Source organism: Coregonus lavaretus (assembly GCF_964263955.1).
Source record: "Coregonus lavaretus genome assembly, chromosome: 11".
Taxonomy (NCBI): domain Eukaryota; kingdom Metazoa; phylum Chordata; class Actinopteri; order Salmoniformes; family Salmonidae; genus Coregonus; species Coregonus lavaretus.
The window spans coordinates 18301449-18311643 of NC_139998.1; positions in this window are offsets into that span (position 1 = coordinate 18301449).

Consider the following 10195-nt stretch of genomic DNA (forward strand, 5'->3'; position numbering starts at 1 on the left):
ACCTTTTTTTTATGGGGGGTGGGGGAAGAAGGATTACTTTATACTATTCCAGGTATTCCTTAAAGAGGTAGGGTTTCAAGTGTCTCCGGAAGGTGGTCAGTGACTCCGCTGTCCTGGCGTCGTGGGGGAGCTTGTTCCACCATTGGGGTGCCAGAGCAGCGAATAGCTTTGACTGGGCTGAGCGGGAACTGTGCTTCCGTAGAGATAGGGGAGCTAGCAGGCCAGAGGTGGATGAACGTAGTGCCCTCGTTTGGGTGTAGGGTATGATCAGAGCCTGAAGGTAAGGAGGTGCCGTTCCCCTCACAGCTCCGTAGGCAAGCACCATGGTCTTGTAGTAGATGCGAGCCTCAACTGGAAGCCAGTGGAGTGTGCGGAGGAGCGGGGTGACATGAGAAAACTTGGGAAGGTTGAACACCAGACGGGCTGCAGTGTTCTGGATAAATTGAAGGGGTTTAATGGCACAGGCAGGGAGCCCAGCCAACAGCGAGTTGCAGTAATCCAGATGGGAGATGACAAGTGCCTGGATTAGGACCTGTGCCGCTTTCTGTGTAAGGTAGGGTTGTACTCTGCGAATGTTGTAGAGCATGAACCTGCAGGATCGGGTCACCGCTTTGATGTTAGCAAAGAACGACAGGGTATTGTCCAGGGTCACGGCAAGGTTCTTTGCACTCTGGGAGGAGGACACAATGGAGTTGTCAACCGTGATGGCGAGATCATGGAGCGGGCAGTCCTTCCCCGGGAGGAAGAGCAGCTCCGTCTTGCCGAGGTTCAGCTTGAGGTGGTGATCCGACATCCACACTGATATGTCTGCCAGACATGCAGAGATGCGATTAGCCACCTGGTTATCAGAAGGGGGAAAGGAGAAAATTAATTGTGTGTCGTCTGCGTAGCAATGATAGGAGAGACCATGTGAGGATATGACAGAGACTTGGTGTATAGAGAGAATAGGAGAGGGCCTAGAACTGAGCCCTGGGGGACACCAGTGGTGAGAGCACGTGGTGCGGAGACAGATTCTCGCCACGCCACCTGTTAGGAGCGACCTGTCAGGTAGGACGCAATCCAAGAGTGAGCAGCGCCGAAGATGCCCAACTCGGAGAGGGTGGAGAGGAGGATCTGATGGTTCACAGTATCAAAGGCAGCGGATAGGTCTAGAAGGATAAGAGCAAAGGAGAGAGAGTTAGCTTTAGCAGTGGGGTGAGCCTCCGTGACACAGAGAATAGCAGTCTCAGTTGAATGACCAGTCTTGAAACCTGACTGGTTTGGATCAAGAAGGTAATTCTGAGAGAGATAGCAGGAGAGTTGGCTAGAGACGGCACGCTCAAGAGTTTTGGAAAGAAAAGAAAGAAGGGATACTGGTCTGTAGTTGACATCGGAGGGATCGAGTGTAGGTTTTTTGAGGAGGGGTGCAACTCTCGCTCTCTTGAAGACGGAAGGGACATGGCCAGCGGTCAAGGATGAGTTGATGAGCGAGGTGAGGTAAGGGAGAAGGTCTCCGAAAATGGTCTGGAGAAAAGAGGAGGGGATAGGGTCAAGCGGGCAGGTTGTTGGGCGGCCGGCCGTCACAAGTCGGAAGAGAGAGGGGAGAAAGAAGTCAAAGCATAGGGTAGGGCAGTGTGAGCAGGACCAGCGGTGTCATTTGACTTAATAAATGAGGATCGGATGTCATCAAACTTCTTTTCAAAATGGTTGACGAAGTCATCCACAGAGAGGGATGAGGGAGGGGGAGGAGGAAGGGGATTCAGCAGGGAGGAGAAGGTGGCAAAGAGCTTCCTAGGGTTAGAGGCAGAGGCTTGACATTTAGAGTGGTAGAAAGTGGCTTTAGCAGCGGAAACAGAGGAAGAGAATGTAGAGAGGAGGGAGTGAAAAGATGACAGGTCCGCAGGGAGTCTAGTTTTCCTCAATTTCCGCTCGGCTGCCCGTAGCCCTCTTCTGTGAGCTCGCAATGAGTCGTCAAGCCACGGAGCAGGAGGGGAGGACCGAGCCGGCCGGGAGGATAGGGGACATAGAGAGTCAAAAGATGCAGAAAGGGAAGAGAGGAGGGTTGAGGAGGCAGAATGAGGAGATCGGAGGGAGAAGGATTTAGCAGAGGGAAGAGATGATAGGATGGAAGAGGAGAGAGTAGCGGGAGAGAGAGAGCGAAGGTTGCGACGGCACATTACCATCGGAGTAGGGGCAGATTGAGTAGTGTTGGAGGAGAGCGAGAGAGAAAAGGATACAAAGTAGTGGTCTGAGACTTGCAGTGAGATTAGTAGAAGAACAGCATCTAGTAAAGATGAGGTCAAGTGTATTGCCTGCCTTGTGAGTAGGGGGGGACGGTGAGAGGGTGAGGTCAAAAGAGGAAAGGAGTGGAAAGAAGGAGGCAGAGAGAAATGAGTCAAAGGCAGACATAGGGAGGTTAAAGTCACCCAGAACTGTGAGGGGTGAGCCATCCTCAGGAAAGGAACTTATCAAGGCGTCAAGCTCATTGATGAACTCTCCAAGGGAACCTGGAGGGCGATAAATGACAAGGATGTTAAGCTTGAATGGGCTAGTGACCGTGACAGCATGGAATTAAAATGAGGAGATAGACAGATGGGTCAGGGGGAAAAGAGAGAATGTCCACATGGGAGAGATGAGGATTCCTGTGCCACCGCCGCGCTGACCAGATGCTCTCGGGGTATGCGAGAACACATGGTCAGACGAGGAAAGAGCAGTAGGAGTAGCAGTGTTTGTGGTAATCCATGTTTCCGTCAGCGCCAAGAAGTCGAGGGACTGGAGGGTAGCATAGGCTGAGATTAACTCTGCCTTGTTGGCCGCAGAACGGCAGTTCCAGAGGCTGCCGGAGACCTGGAACTCCACGTGGGTCGTGCGCGCAGGGACCACCAGATTAGAGTGGCAGCAGCCATGCGGTGTGAAGCGTTTGTATGGCCTGTGCAGAGAGGAGAGAACAGGGATAGACAGACACATAGTTGACAGGCTACAGAAAAAGGCTACAATAATGCAAAGGAGATCGGAACGAAATGAACTAAACATCTGGGAAAGCGATGAGAGCGGGGCCTCCCTGACTTACGTTTCACTGAAACACTCAAATATAACTCTCCCAACTTCCACTTTAGAAATTATAATTGTTGTAAACTACAGCGGTTCAATGTTTTCTAGGAATAGACTCTAACTTAGTTTATTCAGCTAGCTAACTTGGTACAGTATTCTTCAGTGAAAACCGTCCAGGGCACCGAATCCTATGATGCCATAACCAACTAGCATGCCAGCCTCCAATAACACGGTTTAGCACCAATACTCGGTTACAACAAACCAGTGTGTTAACACGCCAAACAGATCATTCGTGTCCGTGTCTAACGTTGTGTAAAGTTTGGGGTTAGTTTTGACAGTTTGAGTGAGTACGTCGTCAACTTATTCAGCCAGTTAGTTAGCTAGAATAGTTAGCATACTAGCTAGCCATTGCTCTCTGCCAACGAACCACCCCTCCTCCCACGGCACGAAACACACAGAGAGAGCCAAGCTAACGTTAACTAGTCACCCATGTCCCGAATTCCCTTGAACGACTCTTGTTACCAGTATGTAAAAACAAAACAAAAATAAATATAGGTTATAACTTACCCTTAGTAGCTACTGTTAGCCAGTTAAGTGTAAAGCTAGCCACTGAATCGATTCAGCCAGTTCGCGTCTGTCCCACCGGAATGAAAGCGTCTCCAAATATTACAGCTAGGTTGTTCCAGCTATTGTTTAGTTAGCTATCCAGGTAGCAACAAGCTAGCTACATTTCGAGTACAGTAGCTACTAACTACCTAATGTTAACACTTCAGATAATGAGGTTAGAAAAACAGCTGAATGGTAGGTAGCTAGCTGGCATAATTACAGGTACTCTCAAGCGTGAAATAACATTGGAAACAACTATCCACAGTTGCTAATAGTTACCAGTAGCTACCCGCTAGCTAGCTAGCTTTATTGGTCCAGGTAGTGGGTTGGCTAGCCTGGTGCTTCACCGGGCTCAGCCGAATAAAATACTTACCTACAATAATTACCTACAATAACCTACAATATCTACCTAGATAAACTACCTACAATACCTTACTACAATACCTACCTACAATCTAAATACATGGTTTAAGATTTACTCGACACCATATAAGAAGCCAAGCTTCCCTCCCGCTAGAGAAAACCTGGGGCATTACATGAGAAGATGATCTACTTAGTCCTATTGAATGATCAATTAAATAGACTAAATAATAATGCATGGCAGGACTCTACAGTGGGACCATTTTACTCCCATATGCGCCTATATATTTTGTTGTGCCACCTGGAATTTTTATTTAGGAGCACCAGTGTGCCTAGAAAAATGTAAAAGATTCTAGATTTAACACCACATTTTTCATTGTGCTCCTAAACGTATTTGTGTGCGCCTACATTTTTCAACTTAGGCGCACACGTACTCCTTGTGAAAAAGGTCAGCATAGAGCCCCGCATGGCTGTCTACTGCTGCCTGCATTCTTTCCAGACACAGAAAGGTATTCGATTGCCCCATATATTGTTTCACTTCCGAGAGGAGTAAAACCTTTCTTCCCCTGACACTTATGCCACAACATTGTACAATCAAAATGAACTAATAAGCTTTCTTCATCTTTTTGCTGGCTACGCATGTTTGTCGAGGGACAGATCGTTAGAAAATACACCAACAAACAAACAATTTACAGATCAAAACAATTCAGCCTATCTATTCTTCATTTTTCTTTAGGCTATGCACTGCACTCCAACCCATCACAAGAGGACAAACAATTTACAGAAACATTTGTATATATTCTTTACTTGCTTTTATGTATTTTTGGTCATTTCTGTCCCTTTTATTGCATATGCCTCGCTCCCTCATTGCATAAACCCTTTAAATTGAGGGCAAACAAATGAACTATTTACAGAACCTTGTGTGTGTACACTCTTAGAAAAAATTGTTTCTCCTTTGGCTGTCCCCATAGGAGAGCCCTTTTTGGTTCCAGCTAGATCCGATTTTGGGTTCCATGTAGAACCCTCTGTGGAAAGGGTTCTAAATGGAACCCAAAATAGTTCTACCTGGAACCAAAAGGGTTATACATGTACCTGGAATCAAAAAGGGTTCTTCAAAGGGTTCTCCTATGGGGACAGCCCCCCAAAAAATAATTCATAACAATTACATAAACCTGTTACATTTATCAATCAAGATCTCACCTCTTTGCTTGAAGGACTGAAGCAATTTCCGGCACTGTATTGGCGTCAAATTGTATTTTATGTCCTCCGGCTGAACATAGTCAAGGTCTTTAATATTCTCCACTCCAACATTTCCCCTCAAATGCTCAGAGAAAGATCTCACCGTCTCGGTCTCCAACTCGGGCAATTGGTGTTTAATTGCATCTTGAAGACCCTCCATGCCTACACTGGTTTAAGGAGAACACACCGAGTGATGCAGGGAAACAACAGATAAACCTGACACTTTATAAACTGGTAGTGGATAATAATCACTCAGACTATCTGCATTAACAACACATAATTAAACACAAAATCTGGTATAAAATGAACCCTGAGATCGACCAGTGACACAGACTGATACACCCCAACAATTAAATGGACCTGTGATTCTGTGACCAGAATCAGTGAGATCTTTCCAAATGTGTATCGTGATCATTTTCTCCCGTTACAACTACAAGGCCTTTAGTGTATGTTGTTCCTTTGTATACAACTTTAGACACCTCTGCAGTACTCTGCTTTGGGAACCCTTTTGACTGTACAGCTCCCTGAATGGCGTTGTTATATAATTGCTCCTCAAATTCATTCATGACACCAACAACTTCAATGCTATGTGGAAACAATTGGCCGCTGCATAAGTAAGATTGGAGTAACTGGTGCCTCTCAGACAATGTTTTGCACAGGTTTCTAAAGTTGTGAAGTTTTCTGGCACACTCATTGAAGTAGGAGTGCTTGCTCTCAAACCTCAGTGTCCACAAACGAATGAGTGGCCCAAATTGCAGGATGTGGTTGGGGTAGTGTAACAACTAGTGATGCTTTGGTTTCAGTTTGGAGTCAGGGAACATAGTGCTTCTCAAATGCACAAATTCTTCAATCAGAAACCTCAAGTATGCAATCTGATTGTGACTAATTTTGTGGGCACAAATTAGCTCAACCATCTCCCTCAGTTTGAGACAACTGCCAGACCTCACTGTCTAGTGTTTTTTTTTAATCCTATCGCCAACATACACTACCAGTCAAAAGTTTGGACACACCTACTCATTCAAGGGTTTTTCTTAATTTTTACTATTTTCTACATTGTAATGGTGAAGACATCAAAACTATGAAATATCACACATGGAATCATGTAGTAACCAAAAACGTGTTAAACAAATCAAAATATATTTAATATTTAAGATTCTTCAAATAGCCACCCTTTGCCTTGATGACGGCTTTGCACACGCTTGGCATTCTCTCAACCAGCTTCATGAGGTAGTCACCTGGAATGCATTTCAATTAACAGGTGTGCCTTCTTAAAAGTTAATTTGAATAATTTATTTCCTTCTTAATGTGTTTGAGCCAATCAGTTGTGTTGTGACAAGGTGCGGGGTATACAGAAGATAGCCCTATTTGGTAATACCAATTGCATGGGTTCGATTGATGATCGATTGTGGGGCAGAATCTCACCCAGTGACATGTATACCGCCAGGAATTTGTGTTTTTTCTTACCTGAGCCTAGAGGAAATTGCCACTTCAAATGCATCCTGGTAGAGAATGATAGACAAAGATGAGAGGGACTCTTGTAACAGTACATTTTCCTTTACATGTTTTCCATCTGTCACATCCTCTAAAACATTAGCAACAGAGACATGCATTTTTGCCTGTTTGAGTTAGTCTTTCATAGTTGACTGTCCCAGGAGAGATTTCAGTGTCTCTTTCATGGGGATGTATTGACAGAAACGTTCCTTGCCACTAGCATCTGAACCAAGGTAAATCTGAGAGGGCACAACATAGCTAAAGTTATTTTTGAAAAATGACTTTCGTGTTTTGTCCGACCTTAAGACTCCTTCATTATGTACTGTAAGCAGATCTTCTTGTGATACTTCATCAATGATTTGCTTTATCTCACTTTCCTGCAAGTTAAGCATAGACAACTTCTTGTGGAGTTTTGAAAGCACACCTTTCATTCCACAGTTATGGACCTCCTGGAACTCCTCTATTATGGGCTGTATTGTGCTGGCTGGCAACAGCATTTTGATAAGTTACTCAATAATGTAGATCTTCTTGGTCAACTTCATCATCTTTATCGACATGTGCATCTGCGAGTGTGACAGTCTCATCATCTACTGTGTTTTCTGCATTTTGTCTGACATAACTGTGATCTGCAACCGGCTCTTTATGTTTTCTGCTCAGATGGGAGTTGAAAGATGACCTGACCCGGAAATATCTGGAGCAGCCTCTACAGGGACAAGACACCTTTTCCCCATCTCTGATATGCCATCTCAAATGAGCACACAAAATTGAAAAAATTGGGTTCTGAAATGAGCATCCCTGAACCTGGCACAACCATGGGAATTCCCCTTGTTGAGTCGCCTCATTCTGAGGTTTGTCGTTTTATGACGCCTATATACATGGGATTTAAAAGCAGGGAAGTTCTTAAAAATGCAAGGACACTCCTCTAACCCACAAGCAAAACTGTAGTTTTTTTGCATGAGTAATGAATGCTTTAATATTTAGGCAACAGAAATTGCAGGATTTACAGCTGTACATTCCCAATAAAGCTACTTCCAGCTACCAGCCAGCATGGAATATGAAAATTACACTACCCCCAGCCACCAAATGGCTTGCACACACCTGAAGAGCTATCAAACTATACCATGCAACTCATGCCACCTACACAATCTCAAAACATTTTTTGTAATAGACTACAAGGATAAATAAAATATCAGTCTGTGCCTGATATTTAAGATATCATTTATTTAACGTTGCCTACTTGTCACGATCGTCGTAGGCAATAGACCAAGGCGCAGCGTGTTGAGCGAACATACTTTATTTAATTAAAGTGCACACACGATACAAAACAACTAACACGAAAACGTGACAGCCAACGGTCAAACACAAACCTAACTAGAACAAGATCCCACAAACACAAAGGGAAAACAGACAGTTTAAATATGGCTCCCAATCAGAGACAACCAACGACAGCTGACACTCGTTGCCTCTGATTGGGAGCCACTCAGGCCAACATAGAAATACACAAACCAGAACTCCCAACATAGAAATACACCACATAGAATGACCACACCCTGGCTCAACATATAGAGTCCCAGAGCCCGGGTGTGACAGTACCCCCCCCTAAAGGCGCGGACTGCGACCGCGCCTCAACTAGAACCAAACAGGGGAGGGCTGGGTGGGCATTCCTCCTCGGCGGCGGTTCTGGCTCCGGGCTTGCCCACCACCCTCCAATAATCCCCCCATAGCGCCCCTGGTCCGGTCTGGCCCTGCTGGCTGGAGCTGAACTGGACGTAGCAGGAGCGGTTAGCTTCAGCTCCGTAGTGGAGCAGCTGACCGGTACCTGATTAGGCACCGGTGATCCAGGCACGGGTTGTGCCGGACTGACGACGCGCACCCCTGGCTTGGTGCGTGAGGCAGAAACGGACCGGACCGGGCTGACGATGCGCACCCCTGGCTTGGTGCGTGGAGCAGCAACGGGCCGGACCGGGCTGACGATACGCACCCCTGGCTTGGTGCGTGGAGCAGGAACGGACCGGACCGGGCTGACGATACGCACCCCTGGCTTGGTGCGTGGAGCAGGAACGGGCCTTACCAGGCTGACGACTCGCACCCCTGGCTTGGTGCGTGGAGCAGGAACGGACCGGACCGGGCTGACGATACGCACCCCTGGCTTGGTGCGTAGAGCAGGAACGGGCCTTACCAGGCTGATGACTCGCACCCCTGGCTTGGTGCGTGGAGCATCAACGGGCCGGACCGGGCTGACGATGCGCACCCCTGGCTTGGTGCGTGGAGCCGGAACGGGCCTCACCGGACTGACGACTCGCACCCCTGGCTTGGTGCGTGGAGCAGCAACGGGCCGGACCGGGCTGACGATGCGCACCCCTGGCTTGGTGCGTGGAGCCGGAACGGGCCTTACCGGGCTGACGACTCGCACCCCTGGCTTGGTGCGTGGAGCCGGAACGGGCTTTACCGGGCTGACGACTCGCACCCCTGGCTTGGTGCGTGGAGCAGCAACGGGCTTTACCAGGCTGACGACTCGCACCCCTGGCTTGGTGCGAGAAGCAGGAACGGGCTGGACCAGGCTGACGACTCGCACCCCTGGCTTGGTGCGAGTAGCAGGAACGGGCTGGACCAGGCTGACGACGCGCACCGTAGGCTTGGTGCGTGGAGCAGCAACGGGCCTTACCAGGCTGACGTCTCGCACCCCTGGCTTGGTGCGAGTAGCAGGAACAGGCCGGGCCGGGCTGGCGACGCGCACCGTAGGCTTGGTGCGAGTGGCAGGAACAGGCCGGGCCGGGCTGGCGACGCGCACCGTAGGCTTGGTGCGAGGGGCAGGAACAGGCCGGGCCGGGCTGGCGATGCGCACCGTAGGCTTGGTGCGAGGGGCAGGAACAGGCCGGGCCGGGCTGGCGACGCGCACCGTAGGCTTGGTGCGAGTAGCAGGAACAGGCCGGGCCGGGCTGGCGACGCGCACCGTAGGCTTGGTGCGAGTAGCAGGAACAGGCCGGGCCGGGCTGGCGACGCACACCGTAGGCTTGGTGCGAGGGGCAGGAACAGGCCGGGCCGGGCTGGCGACGCACACCGTAGGCTTGGTGCGAGGGGCAGGAACAGGCCGGGCCGGGCTGGCGACGCACACCGTAGGCTTGGTGCGAGGGGCAGGAACAGGCCGGGCCGGGCTGGCGACGCACACCGTAGGCTTGGTGCGAGGGGCAGGAACAGGCCGGGCCGGGCTGGCGACGCGCACCGTAGGCTTGGTGCGTGAGGCAGGAACAGGCCGGGCCGGGCTGGCGACGCGCACCGTACACTTGGTGCGAGGGGCCGGAACAGGCCGGACCGTACTGGGGACACACACCACTGGCTCTACCCCGGGAACTGGAACGGGCCGGACCGGACAGGTAACACACCCCAGTACCTCTCGCCGTGCCTCTACACCTTCCTTCCCTACTTTGACCAGTGGCCCCCGTAACCTGGTGGCCTTCTGAATTCGCCC